This window comes from Convolutriloba macropyga, chromosome 1 (genome assembly GCF_964194025.1).
Source record: "Convolutriloba macropyga chromosome 1, txConMacr16.3, whole genome shotgun sequence".
NCBI lineage: Eukaryota > Metazoa > Xenacoelomorpha > Acoela > Convolutidae > Convolutriloba > Convolutriloba macropyga.
The window spans coordinates 72,157,981-72,180,278 of record NC_134468.1 but is presented as its reverse complement, the minus strand read 5'-3'; the positions used below and the strand labels follow the sequence as shown (position 1 = coordinate 72,180,278).

Here is a 22,298-nt window from a genome sequence, read left to right as displayed (position 1 = left end):
AAGTTCATGATTTCGACAGCAAGAAAGAATTTACGAAAAAAAAACGACTACGGCGGAAGCAACTTCGTTTGCAAAAGCAAGAAGAGGTGCTCAGAGCACCTCAATTGTACAGACGCCACTGGCCAAATTTACACCTGCGACAAGCATAGAGAAACATGTCGACAGTAAAAAAAAGTTAAAATTTGTGTTTTGGCAGCGTTTGTTGCACTTTTCTAGTCCTATGTCTAATCCTCGTCAGTTTAAAAAAACGTAAAAAACGTAAAAAAAACAACAACGTAAATGGAACTAAGTGAACCTACTACCTATTCCTAAGAATGTATGGTTGTTGAAAATTTTGAAACAAATTTGAACTTTTACCGCTTTTAAACTCAATTTTGCGAACTTCCTACTAATGACAAGCCAATTAGGCCTATTTTGGAACCAGACATTACTTTATTTAGCGTTTTTTTCTTCTAACTCTGTGTTCTGTGAGTTCGTTCTTACACAATTTTCACAATTTGAGTTTTGATTTTTTTTTACTTTTACTCATAAATGTGGTTTGTTTTTGAAGGCTTGTCACCCTATATTAGTATTGCAAGTTCCCATTGGTGTTGAACCGAATAAACTGAACCTAAAACACTAAGAGGATAGTTCATGGTTTTAGTGTGATTGACACTTCACTCTGTCACATTTCTAATGAATTTTTTAATTCTGCCGGTATTTGTTGTCATTTTTAGTCACAAAATTTCTTCCGATTAAAGAAAAATCTCATTGGCTACCATTATTTGGCTTGAAGGAAAAATTTACCGTGCTTGATGCTATCTAATCCAAACTGTTGGTTTTAAAATATGTGATACTATTAAAATGTCTCAGAAATTAGTGATTTTTCTACACGAGATCAAACTTGTTGATGTTTTTGAATCAACCCCGTTGCAATACGGAGACATCCATTGGTGTTGAAAACAAAGTCAATTTAAAATATCGATAATTTTTCTCTTACTGCGTTTTATTGTCTCGAAAAATATTTCTTTCAGTTAGGCTAAAGAATGCAGTTATTTGATAGCTACTGCCTCTAATAATTATGATTTGGTTGGCTTTGAAAACTTTCAGAATTTGTTACAGATTTTCTTTTTCTTTTCCTGGTTTTCATGTTTGTGAGTTTGATAATTAGTCTCATCAATGAGAAGTGCCATCACCTTCCTGAAATTCAACCTTCAAATTTTTGTTTATTCTCATTAGGCAACATATGTTTTATGTGTTGGACAATATGGGATTCCTTAAAAAGTTGTGTTGTTGATCAGTTTTTGTGTTCAGAAGGGGCCCCACACGAGCACACACAGTTTTACAATTATATGTTATCTAAAACATATAATTAAAAACTGAAATAAAAAAGAAGAAATAACAATAGTTGTCACAAAAAAGCCAAGGAATTTAATGGCTTCAATATATTTTGTTTTGCAAAATTTTCATAAATGTGTTTTTTATTTTTGTATCTGAAGTATTTTGTTATTCATGTCCCATTACTAATCTCAAGAAACACGTATCCCTAAAAAGCTTATAAGTAAACTATCAAAAGTTTGAGTTAAGGCTGATGTTTTTTGTTACTTTTGAAGTTTTTTGGTCTTAAGAAATGACGATTTTTAAACTTCGACTTCTTGTCTTGTTTGTAGCACGCATGCAAAATAAATGCGGATTAAAATAAAAGCAGCGATTACAAACAATCATGTATTTATGCTTGTTAAAAAGCTCGTAATTAGAACAATCTATTTGAGATAATTACAGCTCAGCTAAGTTGAATAAATCTAGTCTCTTTGTTGAAACTAAACAAATGGTACCACGAAATCTTATCAAAACAAATGTTAGCAAAGTTCCGAACCGGATGAAATAAATAAAGACTGATTGATTCTGAATAATTGAACGGGATTTGGATTAGATTGGTGAGACAATTAGGATACTATATCAAGTTTAGTTTTATGATTAAACAAAATGATAAATAGCAACCTGAATATGACGAGGACAAAAAATACTAAAAAGATATTGAAAGATAAGAAGTTTACTCCCTACAGGGATCAGTATCAGACTACATCCCCTGAATGCGACCCCGCATCACCTCCCTCTCCACGCGCGTCACTGTTTGAGCCCCTGACGTCTTCAAATGTTTCCCGAACGGCTAGAGAGCTAGAGAACAAAGTTGGGGTGCAAAAAGGCAAAATGAAACAAAAGGGGCAAAAGGAAAATATAAATATAATATAAAGGTCAGAATATTAGTCAGACATGGGCGGCATCGGGGTGAATTGACCTAAAGAATTTGGATCAAAAGGACCAGAAATGCCCTTTGCGGTCCGGAAAATGCTAGAACAGTAGAACAGGAGGAAAAAGACAAAAGGGAGTTAGAAAATGAAGAAAAAAAATTTTTATAAGTATTTATTAATTTACCTTTCTGGTTGTTATTGCTTTTCACAGCGGTATACTATCAAGCAATGCGGTGTCCGCTCTACTAATTGGAACTTGCGAAATTTTCCTCTTGGTACCAGTCCCCTGTGATTGCCAGTTAAACTAAGGTAGTAAGGTGGTTCACCGTAACCTGGGTCATAGTATACCTATAAGTATTATTTCAGAAACGTCGAGCAAATAGTCTTAAATGTGTTCTGTTGATGGTCTCAAAATCCTCAATTCCTCTTGATAAAAAAGCTTTGCTTGGCATATCATATGAATGCTGATCGGGCCCAGATCTTAATTTTACGAAACGTTTCTCGAATTTACGCGCTTGTGTTCAAGTTCCCGTAATAATGGTCGACAGACAGACACTCCCATAATTGTATTTTGGATTATCAACGTCTAATGCTATTGGCTCCTACTGTGATTTAGTGAATTCAAGGCAGCTAAAAGCAAGCTTTTTTTGTAAAATATGCACATTAATACTAGTAAAAAAAATTACCCTACCTTCTGAATAAGTCATAACAGTTTCTTTTGCCCTGCCTTAGTCCCATTTCGCAACATACTCGGTCGAGGGTTTCTGGGCGTATTAATTTCATGGTCCCATAGTGTGGCGGTAGATAACATTGTTATTGCAAGTAGAACAATCACGAATAACCGTTTCGCACCATGTCTGAAAATGCATAAAGATAAATTTTCGTTGAACTAAGGGTCTTAATTTGTCTCTGGACAAGTGATCATTGGATTGATGTATCTCGGACATCTTCGTAAGAGCATTTGAACGAAGTAATACCTGAACACCAGAAATAAGCAATAATAAAAAGCCGTTTTTCGTATAGAGTTGTCGGCTTCGACGACGAATATTTTTTTATACACCCAATGACACTTACGCGGTTAAACCCCTGTGCGCAAGTATAGAACCACTTGTAAATAATTACGACTGTCCATTTTGAATAAAAAAATATTTAATCAGTTCTTGTAAGAACGAAAATCTGAAATATGAAGCTCAGTTGCTGAAACGTTTGTTTGTTTTAAGCAAATAAACCGTTCAAATAATCACTTTAAGAAAATAACACCGAGCCAACCAAAACAGCCCGCCTCATGGTGAGTTTTTATAATGGTAATTCCATAAAACTTTGCGGAATTGATCTTCCTTTAAATGGGGGCGGCGTTTGAAATTATCCTAACTACTCAACAACTAGTTATAAGCACCGGAACTGGTGTGATTTGAAGGTTTTTGATATGACTTTTTAAGTTAAAGTTTGATAATTTTTGGGAGAAAAAAGGTGTGAGCCAGTCGTACCAGTATGTACTTGTGCAGCAAAGTATTGGGTTATCATGGGAAGGGGTTAGGAAGTTGTGGGAGAAATTTATTAGCAGTTTGAAACAAGAAAAGGCAGTTTTCACTAAAAATAGTTATTATTGAAAGGGATCTAGCAATTTCTCGAAAAGTTGAGGTCGGATTGACTTGAAAAACAGGGGTATAGACTAATTTGGGTACAAGGAATCCAATTTTCATGTCAGGTTTGACTAGCGCACGCCTGTGCTGCAGGATGACCATATTTTGACAACGACAATGAACATATTTTAATGAGAAGAAAAAGCTCGCTTCGTGTGAGGCAACAACGCAGACGTAAAATTGCTGCCGTCTTATTCTTGTCACGTGATGCCAGATCAATAGTGCCGGGCGTAGAAGCAATTGAAACAGAACAACACATCAAAAACTGCCAGATAGTCTCCGTCTTTTTGCAGTTTTTGATGCAATGTTCTGTTTCAATTGCTTTTACGTCCGGCTCCAATGACCTGGCATCATGTCACAGGATTGGGCGGCAGAAATTTTAAGGATACCAATGGCGGAGAACAGACCACTTTTAGAGACCAAAATTAGAGCCAAAAGGGGACTCCAGTGGCCACAAGTGACGAACGAGAATGCGGAGGGAATGAACCAACGGTGGCTCATCTGTTCCTCCCACTGAAGTGGTAGATGAAAACGTATCTTTGTCGCGCAGACAACCCCGCCGAGCCATCAAACCTGTAATTCTACTAGGAAAAAAGGAATTAACCTTTTTCTGCTTATCTTTGGATAAGGACAAGAATATCGGTGATAACTCTTCTGTATTTTTCGGGCATGTCGTCCCTTCAAAGAACCAATGGATTTGCAAAATTTTTCCTAATCAAATTGGAATCACGTTTCTATCTCTTAGCAAAAACTCTGATTTTCACTTAGTAGCTTTTTTAGAATAGACAAGAATAGTTAAGAGACAATTCTGAAATGGATGGGATGGTTATGTGGAGGGATTTTTCTTTGATCTTTCTTGCGAGAACGGTACAATCAGAGGTTGAACGAAAGACTGCTGGAGCTGTGTTTGTTCCCGAAAGACTAGTGATAATTGTAAGTGGACTTGAGACGACATGGGTAATCGTGCTAATTCCCGGTTTACCAGCAATAAATGTGACTCACTTGGACTTGGTCTACTAAGAATTCCAATTGAAAATACCGATAATGTTGAGAGGCTACAATGAAACCATATGTGGTGATCGGAGAAAACATTAACGGTTGTTAAGCAGTACCTATTGATTAATAAAATAAGTCGAATGAGAAGTCCAGGAGATTGAAAAGGTTTGGAGTGATACTAAAGTCCGCATAGGGACCTAATAGAGTGACCAATCCACATTATGAGAGTTAACGCCGGGTTGCTCGAGCAGTATTTGCAGAAACTGTTGCCATGTTATAAGATTTCTCCAACATAATTGCTCCTGTGCTCAAAAGGATTCCGCCAGCATATGTCCTGTTTTGGCTTCTGCGGAAACAACATTGACATCGACCGCTTGGCTCAAAGAATTTGAATTTTTGAACGCAGCTGTCCGAACAATTATATTAGAATCTGGAAAGAAACTCAATTGCAACGCCCTTGTCTCAAAAAGACTCATTGGACAGCTGCGACCGATATCTGCGGTTTCCAAACTAGCAGTTTTTTATGGATCAAAAAATTGAGAAAGTGTGATTAGAGCCATGATTGGGTACGAACTTCAAACCAAGTATTTGTTCCACGTCGGGAGTACGGAAAATCAGTGAACACAAGTTGGCCAAACGAATGGAGTAAATTGCTACAAAAGTGCGTTGTACAACTTTGGGTCCGTTTTGGACGATGCATTGGGATACCTTACGGACGGACTTCAGTTTGACACCATAAATGAGGCCATTCTATGCCAGGAGCTTATGAATTATTACGGGTCTGAACGTTTCGAGTCAACGGGTGCTACCCAGGACAGCCTGAACATTTTGCTGAACAATCCTGTTCATGATACGAACTGTTTTCATCAAGTCTATGGCGCGGTACCTATTCCTCAGCCAATTGTTAACGGGTGGACGGCGTCAAAATAAAGATTTGAAAATTTTATGTTGATTTCTGAATACAAAAAAAAAACAAAAAGTTTGAAGGTGAGATAAAATTGAACTGAAGGGGCAGTTCCCGACTCTTACTGTGCGTCATACTTTTTCCAATGGCCAGAAACTAGTCGGCAACGTGTTTTTCGAGCCTTTGAGCCCCTGTTCTTTAACTTACCAACCCCTGCCTGCAAGAACGAGAAATTGAACTTCTAGCCGACGAAACAGCTGCGGAATGCCTGGATGACTCAACTTATCTAATCACGTCCTGCAACAAAGTTAATTAAATATACTCGCGTGAAAGACGATTTTTAAAAAGAGCACACACAGGGTTGCAAGAGTTGTCTTATTGGACCCGGTTGCCAAGGAAGTATTGAAAATCCCAGAGGAAAATTTGTGCTATACCCGGGTTCAAGAACATTTCAGCAAAATTCAAGCTGAGTTGTACTTGTTGAACAACAACCACTACTTCGATCTTTTATTTAAGTGTTGAAAACAGTAGAAATTCAGAAATTAGGTGTTGAAATACTCAAACCCTTCGTGAATGCCGAACAAGAAGAAGTAATAGAGTCTCTTGGACTGAACTTGGGCGGCTTACAGGAGGGTATTGATGATCAAGAAGAATTGGAAAAGATTGCCCCATTTTCCTAGAGCAAATTCTAGGAGACATACGCCACTGCAATGAAAAACGTACAACAATTCTGGATTCTGTTCGGCTTCCTGGCAATCGCCACTTTGCATCTACTGCTCTGGTTGAATTAGAAAAGTTTTTCAGAACTTAAGTTGTGCCCATGCTATAAAAGACTGGCTGAAAAAAAAACACTTTCGAGCACCTGAGGTCCTCCAGAGGGGAAAAAAGAAGTAGCATCGACTTACCATAGTACGAATCAAGGCCAGCCAAGTTGACGGTCAGCTCGCAGGGAGAAATGACCTTGGGGAGGTCCTCCAATGCCTCACCAGGCCCTAATATTTTTGGTAGGAAGCGAGGTGGACTCATTGCGAAGAGAGCATGCTGTCCCTCCCAAACTAAGATATTTTTCTACATTTATAACCAGGAGGTACATATGTAAATACACAATTTTCTCTTACTCTTTAGTAGTCAAGATGGTGTGGCGCTACTCAGATCGGTTTTCAAATCAAATACTCATTCATTCAAATACTAATGCTCTAGAAATTAACGCCTTTTTGTAATTTTTTTTACATCGTTTTACTTTATTAAAGGGTTTTTATAATCTTTGAATGATACCCAAATTCGTCCTATAATCTCGATGTTTGTTTACTAACGTGGCTTCCAAAAATAATAAATCGTTGGAGTTCCAAAAAACTGAACAGGGTTTAAGGTAAACAAAAAAAAACTATAGAAGTGTGCAGCAAACAGATAAATGGGTCAATTCAGAGTCCTTGAGATAATGAAAAAAGATCAGGAATCCGAAATAAGTTCAGTCAAATTACGAAGTCTAGATATTTTTGCAGCGGGCTTCGGTTTTTCTATCTAATTAAGCACTTGATGTATTATCCATTCTCCGTTGAACAACTCGGCCTCGTTCCTCAGAGCGGAATTGAGGCGCTGAAGGTCAATTGAGTAATTTAACAAGCAATAGTCTAGTCTCTTGGGCTTCGAGGATGACTGAAACGTCAATCAGATTGAATTGCTCTGGAAAAGATGGCACAAGGCTTTTAGAGACAACTGAACCAGAAAACAGTCAAAGTTAGAAAAAAGTCAAACGGTTTTCTTGTCTATCCATGAGCAAGTACAAAAGCCAGGGTCCCAAACAATAATTCGTGAGCAGAGTTTTAAAATTTTGTTTATTACACATTTTATACAAAAAATGCAAAAAAATCAAAATAGATAAAGATTTTTTATATCCTGGAATTAGGTTAGACTGATTCGGTCGAATAAAATTGAACTGTTTTATGTGAACGGTTAGTCGCCGATTCGATGCCCCAACTGTGATGCAGTTTGTTTTGGGCAAATAAAGACTCCCGCTTACTGGTGGATTAAATCTCGCTTAGATGGCGTGATTAATGACGCAATGAAAGAATGGGCTAGAGTGAGTGCAGTTCCCTTATCTCAAATCGAACATTCTTAATTTCTTTAAGCAGGCAAACTGACAAAACAAATGAATTTGACAAGGGGTCTAAAATAAGAGCATACCCGCTAGTTGAAGATATTTTATTCATAAGTATAGATCAGCCAACAGTAGTCCACTACATTGGAATGATAGTAGCGAGGGTGAAGCTAATGCCTCTCAGCGTGCATGAGAGCAAGTAGCACAGGCAGCTGAGCAGGTGTCGATCGATGACCGCAGCCATCAAAACCAAAGATTTACTTTCCTCGTAGAGAGAGAAACTATTTGGATGGGAAACGAATTCTTGTTAAACGTAGTGACAAGACGCGAGCAATCATTTGTTCCGTGCACACGTCGAAGAACAAGTAGTGAACAGAGCGTCACATCCTCTGTAGGAAGGAAGCGGAGACATCGAGGGACAGCCAGCTTCCATCAAGCCAACTTTATAAACTGATACCTGAGAGGGCTTTGAACCGTTACCGACAGCAGGAAAGGACGATTTTAGAGGACTTGGCTTACCTTGAAGGTAGTGAGATCAGAGTCGCAGAACTTGGACTGTTGACCAATTAAAACAACTGAAAATTGATCAATTAGGACATTAAATATTACGTTTGATATTAAAATAATAACTTTTATTCGTTTTTTTCTGCATCTACTTATTTACATTAACCTATAAATTTTACCATCCTTCGGGAGTTTGATGAAAATAGAGGACAGTGTTTTAAGCATGCATTAACCTAAGGGGATTAATTTCAAGTGGCAAAGATGTATGCATTCAGGCATGTAAGAAAACGCCAAATTATTACGCTCAATTTAAGATAGTTACAGCGCAGCTAAGTTAAACAATTTTAACCCCTTTGTTAAAATCAAAACAATGGGTCCACGTAGTATCATGAAAACACATTTTAGCAAAAACCCAAATCTGATAAACTAAAAACAGATAGCTTGAATTTTTAAAATGAAAAGCTGTGAGTTTAGATTGTTGAGACAAATAGAAGATGTGATTAAACTGAGATGTGTACTTAAACAAAGTAGCAAAGTTCGGGAATTCAAAATGGAAGAACGAAAAATACAAAAAAGGGGAAAAAGAGATAAAACTTTCTCCATACAGGTTCAAATTAGGTCCATTGAAACTAAATCCGCAACCCTTCTTTCTTGCCCAGCCTCATTTTTTGAGCCGTCAACATCTTTGGTCAAGGCTGAAACCGGAAAGGAACTGAAATACAACAAGAGGAAACGGATGAAAAAGACTAAAGTATAACAACGGAAGAATGGAAAGATAAGTGGACAGCGAATGGCCGCAATGGGGGAATTGACCTGGCGAAAGTGGATAACTGGGACCCTGAAATGGCCTTTGCCGTCCACTTTATATTGAACAGAAAGAGAATGATGAGAGAGTTGGAAAAAAGAAGTGAAACTGAACACAAATAAATACGTTCTATATAAACAATTAATGATACTCTCTGGTTGCTGTTTCCTTTCGCAGCGCTCCAACAGGCATGCGCAGTCTTCTCTACTAATTAGATCAAAACAAATGGCCTCCTGGCAACAACTCTTTGTGATTGCCATTAAAACTAAAGTAATATGAATGTTCACAGTATCAGGGGTTATAGTATTCATATATATTAATCAGAAACGTCGAACAAATAGTCTTCATTCAGTTGCGTTACAGAACTCGACATCATCCAGCGCTGATGATGAAAATGTTTTGGTAAGTATGTTGTAGAGGTGCTTATCAGTCCAAACGCGTGAAATTACGAAGAGTTTCTCAAATTCCCATGACTGTGTTCAATTTTCCGTAATAATGGTCGATAGACATGCGCTAACACAATTGTATTTAGGATAAGCCATGCCTAATCATATGGGCTCGTATAGTGATGTTTTGAGCGCTGGGCTGCTAAAAGAAATCATGCTAGTACAAAACGCAAAACGAAATCAGAAAAATTTTTTTCTTAACTTCTGAATATCTCAAAACAGTATCTTTTTTTCTGCGCTATTTCCATCTCACGACATTCACCGTCGAGGGTTTTTGGGGGATAAATGTGAAAGGTAACATAGTGTGGCGATAGATTACATCGGTATTGCAGGTATGGAAATCACGAATTAAAGATTTGCGCAAATTTTGAAGACGAGAAACGCTAAATTTTTGTCAAACTATGGGTATTTATTTTTTACCCTGGAGGGTGACTGTCCAAACCGTGCGATTGAGTTATAGTAGAACGAGCAATTGAACGAAGTAACACCTGAATAATTGAACCAACTAGATATAAATTGCCATTTTTTATGTAAAATCGGTGGCTTCGCAGCCGATATTGACTTTTTAACCCTCCAATGACACCTTCGTGGGTAAGTACAAGAGTGAAGATAAACAATAAGCTCAAAATATTTGCTGCTTTCTATATTGGTTACAAGCAATAACAGTTTATGGCAACAAAAATAGGGAGATGAAATCACAACCAGCTATAATTTAACATTTTTTAGGCAAATATCAGGCATCAACACTCACCTGAGAAATATAAAACCTCGAGAAATATCAATGCCCCAACTCCATTAAGTTTTTCTCAGTTTTTCATGAAACTTTGTAGTATCAATCTTACAGTGCTCATTTTTAGGGGGACAGCTTTTCGGGTCAATGCAACTACTCCACGCCAAATTATTAACACCGGAAGTGGTTTGATTTGAAGATTATCATTATTTTGGAGTGTTTAAGTAAGAAAAAGTAAGATAATACTGTTTAAGTAAGAAAAAGGGGTTTAACTAAGCGCATTGGGAATTACTTTGAAATTAATGGGCCTGGTTTAAGGAAGCAAAATTGTGACTTTTTGAAAAAACCCAAATTTTTCTAAAAAGCAGGTAACCCTTATAATGAAATAAAAATTTCTCAAAAAATTTAAGCCGGATTGAACTGAAAAAAGGTGGATAGACAAATCCGGGTACGATGAATCAGACTTTGAAGTTGGATTGGACCGCACACCAACCCGTTCTCGACTAGCGAACTCTCGTGCTGCGGAACGTAAAATTTGAACTACTCGTGGCGTGTTGGTGTCAACCCTGTGATTTTTGAATGGTTAGTGTTTATTTTCAAGAGCTTTTGAATTGGCATACTTTTAACTTCAGATTTCGACCGCATGCCCGTGTTACCGGAACACCCGAAATCTGAAAATCCAAAAATACGATTTTCTAGCCCAAAAAAGAATTTGATATTGTGAAAAAAATGACAACCCAGGGCAGTGAGCTTTAAGAATTACCCAACCTGGCCATTTTTTCCGAATTCGTGTTTTTCGGGTTTTGGCTGACGCGATTCCTTAAAACTATTCGAATTGCAAAGAACTCGGTTGATTCGTAGGTCAATAAGCAAAATTAGCAAGCGGGTTGATGGCACCCTATAATTAATGGAAATTTTTCCCGGAGACGTTTTGGCCAATAATTCCCGAGTTATTGGGCTCGGAGTTTTAAGATCATCCGGAAGCCCGGCAAAAACTGTGCGCAGTCATTGGTTGAGTTCTGGTCGAGTTAGGTAGTAAAACTTTGCCGGTGGTGCAACTATGAAAGGACTTTCTGTGACGATAATTTTTTCTATGAGGTTGACTCCTCATCATGGACGGCCGACTCTTAGGTTTTAAGTTTTTAGGTTCCAGGAAATTTTTGGTTTTGACTGCTTTTTTGCATACCGAACTGCGTGCAATGATTGGATAATTACCATATACCAATATTTTATTCTTATGGGGCACGAATTAAAGATATACGTAAGCATAAAGAACTATTATAATTGAAGAACAAAAATGACAAAACCCGCTGGGCTTGAAATTTGCGTGCGCAATAAGAGCGATACGAGTTGTAATTTTTGACGTTGATCTGTTTGTCTCCGTTACAAAAATTACCTCTTCAAAGGTGCAAAGTTTTGCAAAGAAGCCAAATAGAGAAATCCAGTTTAAATGAGAACCATTTTGTGTATTGAGGCCGTCAGCTTAACTTAACGGAACAACATAGTGACATTAAAACAATTTGCAACAATTGAATTCAATTAAAAATGGCTAGAATTAGTCAACAAAAATTATTAGTAATCTCCTCGTAAACTTTTTCAACGAGTATTAAAGCCCCGTTAATCTGAAATGGTACGACCCAATTTGCCCTGTTTTGCTTTTGAATTGTTAGCTTCCTCAGAAGTTTTATGAGTTACTCGGAATTAACATGGAAGAAATGGTAAACGGAGAAGGGAATAAAACAGCTAAAACCAAAAAAAAATCAAAGGCAACAGAATAACTTTGTTATGGAATACTCAGTACAATTTATCAACTGAGTGAAATGAGTGAGTGAAACAAAAAAATAATATTATTTGTACAAGGATCAGATTAATTTTATTCTTCTCCTCAAGTTTCAAATTGAAAAACAATGCTCTCAGTGTAGACAATGCGCTAGTCGGTGCTCAGTTTTTTTTACTTTTGTCTAAGTTATTTCAAAGGTTCTTCAACTTCTGCACAATATTTAATTCAAAATTTTCCTATGTAAATTTTGAAAAATAGATCAAAGAGATGGACACTTGATTGACGGGGAACAGTACAAAAGAAAACAATAAAAGCTTGAAAAGTTTTGTCTCTTAAAAATTTGGGTCCAATGAGGCTAATGGACACTGACTCTGCACTTCCTTTGCCATTGCGTCACCGTTGGGCAATCGACGTCTTGAAATAGTGGCTGAGTCTAATCGTGTATTTAAAAAAACGAAGAGGACAAAAGAAAAATATAAGAAACAAAAAACCTTAATTCTCGATTGGCCACAAAGATGGTATTTGTTGTGCTATAAGAGTAATGATATTTCATCCAATTGAGACAAAATATTGCGACTGATACTAATTCACGACCGGGAATAATCTAGCCCACCGAATTCAATTCATAAAAATCAATTCTGCCTAGAAAATGCGCTTTTCATTATAATTCTGTGAATTGTGTTATCCAGTATACGGTAGAATAACATTGGATAGCTAGTTACCTGATTCTTGACTAGTCCCAAATACTAATTTTACATTTTTACTGATCCGTAAAATTGATTTGCCCAGATTAAATGAACTTAAATATAAACAGTAAAAGTTGACTCCAGTAAAACCTCATGATAACCGTTAGTAAGCTACAAAAAAAAACAAAAAGGTTCCGAAACTGTTTTGCGCATTAAAATTTTTTTCCTATATATTTGGCTATGTTAAGACTAAAAGCTATAATTTTAACAGGTTTTCTTCATAAGGGAGTGCTCAGTTTTTTATATATTTTGTTCCTTTTTATATTTGCTCTTACTGAGAAATTTTGGATGTTGGAAGCCAACTCACTAACTGAAAAAACGTTCTCAGCAGCAAGACCATCACAAAAGACTATATGTCACAACAAACACTAGTTAATTAGGAAAAAAATAACAGCCCAAACTGTTTACTAACGGTTTTTTTTAATCAGTAAATCACTTTCGCTTCCTATTCACAAAGTAGAGAACCAACACAAAAGTTAGTGGAATTTCTACAAATGTTCTTCAAGCAACTCGGTAAATGTCTTTCGACAATCTGCACTGAAAGAATTGTGTTCACAAAAAATCTGTTCAAATTCTTATTCCACAATCATTCAAACAAGCTATTTTGACTTAATAAATTGGTCATTTTAAACTAACATAGAGTGCGTATTGAACCCCGATTCTTCACATGTATTTTTTGTCTTGTTTTTGTAAATCAACTTAGTGATTGTGAACATCAACTAATTCTGATTTTTTGAGAAGGGAATAATTTTTGGGTTTCCCAATCTTTCTTTTTGAAAACAAAGAAATCAGAGGTAAAACAAACATTTGTATAGTACACAGTCAGTTTTTCTTAATAGCATATATAAGTTCAGGCACTATCTTGCAGAGATGTTGATTCAATCATCATCTCTATAATGAAAAAGTAAGGGTTCTGTTACCTAAAGGCAAGTGTTAGGCACCAAAAATCCCGATTTTGGGAAAGTCTAACCTGATTGATTCTGATTGCCACATTTCCTTTACAGCTCTGTATTCTGATATACCTACTGTAGAATTAAAATAGCACACAGGATTAATCAGTTATGGTATGATGAACGACCAAAAACAGTACCCACAACTAACAGAATTTTAAACAAAAGTCTTGCCTCAACTACTTTACAAACAAACAAGATCGACCTACGTGTAAAAACAGCAAATTACCGTCTTATGTTATACTAAAGGAACAACCTTTCTACCACACAAAGATACAGATAGAGCTGAGCTAGTGTTCAATAATACCTTTCGCACAAGAAAGGAGAAAGCACTACCTATTTAATTAGGAAACCACAAAAATCTTCCTTTTACACTCAGTAAAGGTATAAATGGGTATGCTGTATGTTATCGGGTACAAAGTCGCAAAAATTGTAAATTTTTTATGTGGGATTGTAATGATTTGGCATTTCCAATACATAATCAAGGCAAAGATATAGACAATTGCTTTATGCTTAGCATAGTTGTGAGCTACGTGGAACAGGCCGAGACCAAAGGCACTTATTTATGATTAAGTTATGTTGACCATGAAGACCAGTCAAAACTCAAAAGTAGAATGGCTATTGTACGTATAATTTCTATACCTTTAGCTATGGGCAAAACTTCATACTAATGTTGTGTAAAAGGTTTCCCATTTTGGAAGAATATTGTGAGTGGCAAGTAGACTAAAACAGTCTTGACGGAAATACTATGAATTGTAAGTTGTTTCGCTGTTATTCTTGGACACAAAAACTAATTAATTTAATTAAGAGAGAACAATAGAACCAGAAGCCAAGAGTTGAAAGCATCGCCGTAAAGTAGAAACAATATTCGAGCTTCGCAGTGTTCTTTAGTGCAAAATCTTTGATGTGAAGAAATCGAAAGCGCATTGGACAAAATGGATTGGTCCGAGATATTTGTACTATTCTTTAATGATTTTGATGCTTCGCGAATTGAAAAATATGTTAATGTGAGTGAAGACAAATCTTGTCTCCTACGGAAAAAACAAACAGAATTATTCAAGATATATTGGGACCTGTAGGTATTGAAATTGTGCGAGAAAGCAAAAACTTTGTTGAGATAACAACTGATTTCACAATTGAAGCAAAATCTCTATGCAAAACCAACAAATAATGGATAGTTTCCTAAGTTCAAAACTGAAAAAATTTATTTCATATTTCATGAAGTTTTTCATGGAGGATTTGACACGCGGTAAACAGACGCAAGTAAAAACTATGCACATTTTATTGAGTTCCTAAAAATCTTTGTTCACACAAATTGATTGGTTGGATGATGACTTTGGGGTATTGCTAAAAGTTTAACTGGACGATGAGGATGCATATTTCAACCAGGAAGATGATACTGGCCGTTTAGAAACAGAAATTTTATAAACCGCTTAAAAATCATTGCGAAATCAAAAATCATCACCCAAGCAAAATGTCTTTACGCTGGAGTGATAAATTAGACAACAATGGACGATTTACTACAAGCTGGAATAAGAAGCGAGTTGAACAAGCACGACGACTTGAACAGTTGATTTGCAAATCCAAATACATTATTGCTAAAAACAAGTACGCAAAACTGTAAATGACGTTTGGTACATAAATTCAACTACAAACATGGATAATTCAAACTGACCCATTACAAGTTTTGACACGAGTGAACATTGCAAATTTTAGGGATAGTGACTTCTCGTGTGCTTATTACCAAGTACAATTAACAGAAGAGATTCAGAAGCATTTTTAATGTTGTTGGATTTCAACATACGTATCAAGTCAAAACTTACGGCTTAAAAACACTTCGTAAAGGTTAAAGGATCTATGCGGCTTAAAAGCATTCGGTAGTAAACTATGCGTTTTCCATTTGGACCTCTTCCAAAGAAAATGCAAGCTATCATTTATATTAACAATACCCCACTACAGGCGCAAGAAATTATAAAAAGATCACGGTAATACGTGAATAACATGCAAGCCTAAAGACTGCGCCAGACAAAATATAATTCTTCTTATCAAAATAGATTTTCTTGCGACTTGAGATATCAAAAGGGACACTTAGCCCCAATACCTAATAAATAGCCGATTTACAAAACCCCAACGTTCTTAGCGTACTAAAAACAATGGAGTTTTAATCAATGTATGTCATAATTTGCCGTGTTGACGCAAAATCATTCTATGATTTTGCTGATAAAAGTTCAAAATTCAAGTGGCTGGATAACTAGCAAGAAATTTATTAAAAAACAAAATGTATGTATGACATTTCCGTTGCTATCCCCAACTCGAAGAAACGCTTTCATACATACGCCGATTCATCAAACCTAAGGACAGGTAATATAAAAGTACAAACATTCCTCAAAACAAACTCGAAGTATCTGCATCTCGTGAATTTGATGAAGTGAAAACAAAAAATTCCCCAACAGCATGAACACCTTTGCGGAAAAAAATGTGCACCACCAATTTACAAGTTCTACATTATATGCTCCACCTACCCAATAAACCTATTTTGTGATCATAGACCTGTATTGTTTCTTTGATCTCGTCGCCGACGATTATCGCACAGAGTCTATGGGTATCAAGTCGTAAATACTAAATTTCTATGGACAATAAAAACTGAAGGTAAAAACTTTGCTTTCTGCGCCAGAAAAACGCCAGAAAAGCAATTAAGTTCCAATTTAAACTCAAAACGGTTCCATAAACTATGGAATAAACACGACCGGTTACAAACCAATAAACTATTCTGTATTACATTGTGACGAAAAGAAATCAACGCTTAATACAAGCTACCATGTGATTGCACAAATACCCGGACAAAAAATGATAATACTAAACATGATCCGCAATGATTTGAGTTTAACTGATGCAATTGATTATATAGAACAGACATGTAGTGCAGTATACAAACTTGCTGACTCGTTTCGATATGGACGAAGAATAAGTCAAATAAGAAAAATTTCATCCAAAAACATTTCAACAGGTTGTTTTCACACACATTCTTATGAAGAAAAACCCGAAGTGGTACATGCAGTAGATGATGAGCTTACAGACAAAACTGGTAGACTGATTAGAAGTACAAAAATGAAATGGAGATATGACATTGACAAAGGTACTAGTGAGCGAAAGAAGAACGTACAAATAAACTTGACATTGTAAACAAACAACCTTACAAAAGAAATAGTTAACGTATCCTGTAAGGACTTGTTACTGAAACTGACAGAGTTAGTATAAACCTTCCATTTTATACTCACTGTGAAAACTCATGTAAAAACGCGCAGGCAGATGAACTTCTTCAACATAGTTTATCTCTCACTATACTACAACTCAAGAACAACTCCAGAAACATATATATTAAAGCAAATTTTTGATGTTGGCAAATATTAAACAAGGCACACGAGCAGAGGAATATACTTAAATTGAGTAAACCAATCCAAATCGTTTGTCAGGTGCTACTAAAAAAACGCTAAGGGATTACTGAACTCCCAAAAGAACTACCAAAATTACGTTCTGGACCTTAAGCAGTTAATTAAGAAATTCATTACACTACGTATGAAACTGTTTACGGCTCGGTAGAACAAACGAAAATAATGCATAGAAATCATTAAGTAGAATACTTTACAAAAAAATGAAATAGGCAAAATAGTAAAAGACCATAGTATCAAATAAGATAATTCGCAGGCCTACTATGATAGTTTCACCCAGTATCCGTTAAATGGACCTTTGGCAATCCAGAATATATGTCCTGGCCTTTTATTATCAACACGAATAATTACGCTGATCAAATAATAACGCCACAACATGTTGAAAGTTCAGCTAACCTTCACACGTGCCTGAGTGCGCCTAACAGCCCCTTTGAACCAAATATTAGGGACAATGAAAGCACAGCCTATGTCAGAGTTTTACTTATTCCCCAAACTATTGCACAAAGTACTGTTCTACATATTTATACGAAAATTAATAGAACTATTTAAAAAACTATTAAAACTGAAAATCACAATGAAAACAATTGTTTACATAACCGAACCCCAGCAAATTTACTTAATAATACATTTCAGAGCCCAAATTAGTAGCCACCACATGCCATTCCTGCTACATCCTTGCCCTTTAATGAGTGCAACACTTATGCCATGGATCATACACATAGTTCACTGCTGCCTCCCGACACTCAAAGTTAGAGTATGTTCTCTTATGCTCAAACTAAAAATAACAATTTTTTTAAGGAAAAATTTGTTTTAACCCAGCAAAATTTCGCTTTTTAGAATTAAAGTAGAACAAATTGCCTCTTTCCCCAAAACAAAACAGAAAAAATGCACAGTATCAGGATATGTTTCTGTAGATTTCAATAAACCTCTACTGTGATTATTCACTCAGTGCTCCTGCGCAACTCGCAAAGAATAATATTCCTTTTCCAAGAGGATAATCTGAGTAAAAAACAATATTTAGAGATACAACCAGTCAAATTTTTTATTACTCTGCTCTAACAGACATATACCAATTGTCCAATCACCTTTTTGCATTTTTCTAAATTGAGTGATTATTTAACCCCGCTGACATTTTTTTTAAATCGACAAATCACATTTCACTAATTCCAAATTCATTACGAACTAAAAAACTGCCGTTGAACGGATCTACCAATCAGAGACCAGAATCCAGGCATCCACGTGGACCAACAATTTACCGTTGAGAGAACTATCATTCTCAAGAAAATATAACAGTTTCTTTCTTCTGAATCAGCTCTACTGAATCCATTGCGCAGCAAAATCATTTTGAGATAAAAATGAATTACGATTTTGAAATTCTGTTCCCGGAAGAGGGAGAAGAGCTCAAAATACTCAACGAGATAATTTATCTTCCAACTTTTCTGAAACATCACCTATATAAAATGAAATACATACAGATATCTACAAAAGTTTATTTGCAAAAATTTACAAAAATTTATCATGCTGTTTGTTTTCGTATCTCCCGCAAATTGTGAAAATCGCAATTTTTTAGATTCAGAAACAACAGCACACTTGAAGGCAACTCACAATTTTTATTATTCAAAAACCGCAAAACCCTCAAAATTCGCTCACAACGTTTGTTTACTTAGGGACTCTATTAAAAAATTTTCACTACAGAAAAACGTTTCCTTTTAAAGCTGAATCGCAAATTTTCAAAATAAATGGACAATTTTTTAAGCATTTCTTCGGAAGCAAATTAGAAGCTACTATGGTTGGAGCAAGCCACCATAGCATAGGGCGGTACTGCGAAGTATCCAACGCTCGTGGGATTGATGCAAAACATTTTACAATCAGCGCAGATGTAAACCTAACCCCAGATCAGTTTTGCCAGGCTACATTAACTAATAAGTTGAAAATCACGGGAAAAGAATCCCAATCAAAATTAAGATAAGAACAATTTATTTACACAATTGCGGAGCAAATACTTGAGGAAATCCAAATTGATGTGAAAACTCAGGTTGGATAATTCACAATACTTTTGAAACTTATATGCAGGATTTATTTTCAAAAGTCAACGTGCAGTGAGCATCATTTAGTAACTGGCATAAAATCCCGCTGAATTGCCTTTTATCAGAAGGTGGTGTCATCCGACCCCTGTGCTCATATTTGGGAGAAAGAAGATAATTGAGTGTTCGCAGAAAGATAATCATTTGAGGGCCACATGAATACAATTGGACTTAAATATTTTTTTCCCACAAATCAGTAGAGAAACGGAGCTCTCCACTTCAAGTTCACGATGACTCTCAGTCGTTGTGTAATAGTAACACTACCGTTTATTTGCCGCCATACGACACACTGTATGTTGAATTTACAGCAATATTTTCTCTGAGTTCACTTATTATCACGCAAACAGAGATCGACTTCGAGGGCACTTAAATTATAGATTTGACTGCTATTAGTAATTAATTTCCGAAAATTACATCTATCCGAAATTAACACTATAACGCAAATGCAAATTTTTGAACAGGAGCGTTGAATGAAGAAAACTCAACTTGCAAATTCGCGTTGTGTTTTCTCTAAACGAATCTGTCTGATTTTCTGTTGGCTAACAACGGATCTATGATTCAAGAGCGCAATGGCATTGTGGCCTCGCACACCACAACAACAAGAGATCCCAACACCACAACAACCGCCACAGCTACCAAACAAACCGATCGGAGCCACTTTACGTCGACCGCAAACCCTACAACTCGATTTTAAAAGAAAGATTGTTTTTCTTATAGAGGATTGCATGTAATGACGGTAAAAGCACCTCAAACCCTTGTTATAGTTTTAGGGGGCATGAGTTAGTTAAAACAAATATACGTGGGAAACAATGGTCCTTGGAGAACTATAGTGATAACATCAAGTTGCCCTCAAATTAACGCGCACAAACAGAGTAATATGAATTGCGGAAATCGACGTTGATATGCTTGTGTAATGAATGGGATACCTCATACGGATGTGTCGAATAATTGAAATGTGTCGATGTTTAGTGTTTACCAATTTGCCAAAGTGTATTTAATTAAGATAAGATAGCTTTAACCGAAAGAGAATTCCAAAGCAGTTGGCTTAGTTGAACAAAATTTTTTTGAAATAATAGAATTTGCACTACCACTGTCCAAATTTAATCCCCACTATAAGTCATGGATACCTGTTTAGACAGGATACCTGTGTTAAATAAAAAATAAACTCGCTGTATCAATCCAGTATGCAAATAACCATTTTCTACTGCTAAACAAAAATCGCGTAAAAACAAGCAAAAAGAATTCTGCTCAACAATATGTTGAAAATGATGATTTTTGGATAGAACTAACACCAAGTATAACACAGGACACTGGACCACCATTAATTGCACCCGGAAATCAGAAAGACAAATTAGTGTCAGTAAATAAAAAAAAGGAGAAAAAAATCTTTTTACGTTGAAGTAGACATGATCGCATTTTGAAAAGATGTAGCTATAAAATCCAAAATGGAAGATGCAGCGCAAGAATTTAATCGCGAAATAGTATAAATGCAACACATCAAAAGCCACCCTCGTGGTCTTAGCAAATACTAAACTCCAAAAAAGTTTTATTAGAGTTTCTAATCTTGTCACAATTTTTACATAAACGGAATAACAAAGTCTTCGGCCATATACGTTATTAGTTAGAGCAGTACAGAATTACATATGTTCCATTCTTTTTCGTCAAATTGGTAATTGACATTGTAAATTGCTTCAGTCGAGCACGACAAATACAAAAAAACCACAGAAGCTTCACTAAATTTCGGTAAATTATTGCTCCCAGCTTCATATAATAAAATATTTCAGTCTATAGTAACTTCTAAATGTCAACCAAATGACAAAAAAACGACTCTGAACATCTTCAACAAGCGCCAAATTATAAAAAGCCGACTAAATTTATATATTCTTCTTCAAAAAGTCAGCAACAGACAATTAGGCAAAATTATTAGGAGAGAGAAATCAATCTAATAATGATGATTTCCCTACCTCTTTTTTGTATTTAAGTACCAAATTAAACTGCAAAGTAATCTTCTTTGCGACATTGTATACGGACTTCGACAGATGACAACGTTTACATGCAGGAATTCGAGGATATTATCGACAAACAACCACCCCCTGAGCTCCCATCGACATCATCGGTCTATTTTAACTGCCTCCACCAGAAGAGATCCCAACACCACAACAACCACCACAGCTACCAAACAAACCGATCGGAGCCACTTTACGTCGACCGCAAACCCTACAACTCGATTTTAAATGAAAGATTGTTTTTCTTATAGAGGATTGCATGTAATGACGGTCAAAGCACCTCAAACCCTTGTTATAGTTTTAGGGGGCATGAGTTAGTAAAAACAATTATACGTGGGAAACAATGGTCCTTGGAGAACTATAGTGATAACACCAAGTTGCCGTCAAACTAACGCGCACAAACAGAGCAATATGAATTGCGGAAATCGACGTTGATATGCTTGTGTAATGAATGGGATACCGATACGGATGTGTCGAATAATTGAAATGTGTCGATGTTTAGTGTTTACCAATTTGCCAAAGTGTATTTAATTAAGATAATATAGCTTTAACCGAAAAAGAGTTCCAGAGCAGTTGGCTTAGTTGGACAAAAATTTTTAAAATTAGTGGAATTTGCAAGAGCAGTCCTTGTACTCTAATCATTTTTGTTGTTCAGAAATTTCGATTGAATCACAGGAGAAATTAAATCCGACTCTGAAGTTTTCGCAGTTAAATTGTCTCAAAAATGTCGATTGCTTGAGAGTGTCGCTAATTTCATATTCCTTAGTGTGGGACAAAGGTTGGTTTTGGTGCTCCTCGGTCATTTAACGTTTTTGGAAAAAGCTATTTTAACAGCCTGCAAGAGCGGACCAGGGTAAAGATCAGAGAAGAGACAAGGCAGCGCTTGCTTCAACATTTTTTAAAATTCGGTTTGACATTAAGTGGGG

At 36.2% G+C, this 22,298-nt stretch overlaps 1 protein-coding gene across 1 annotated transcript in view; it reads right to left on the bottom strand.

Annotated features, from left to right (window-relative positions):
- LOC142342349 (uncharacterized) overlaps positions 1–22,298 on the bottom strand; it is a 337,600-nt gene that overhangs the window by 190,934 nt on the left and 124,368 nt on the right. The window lies entirely within an intron of this gene.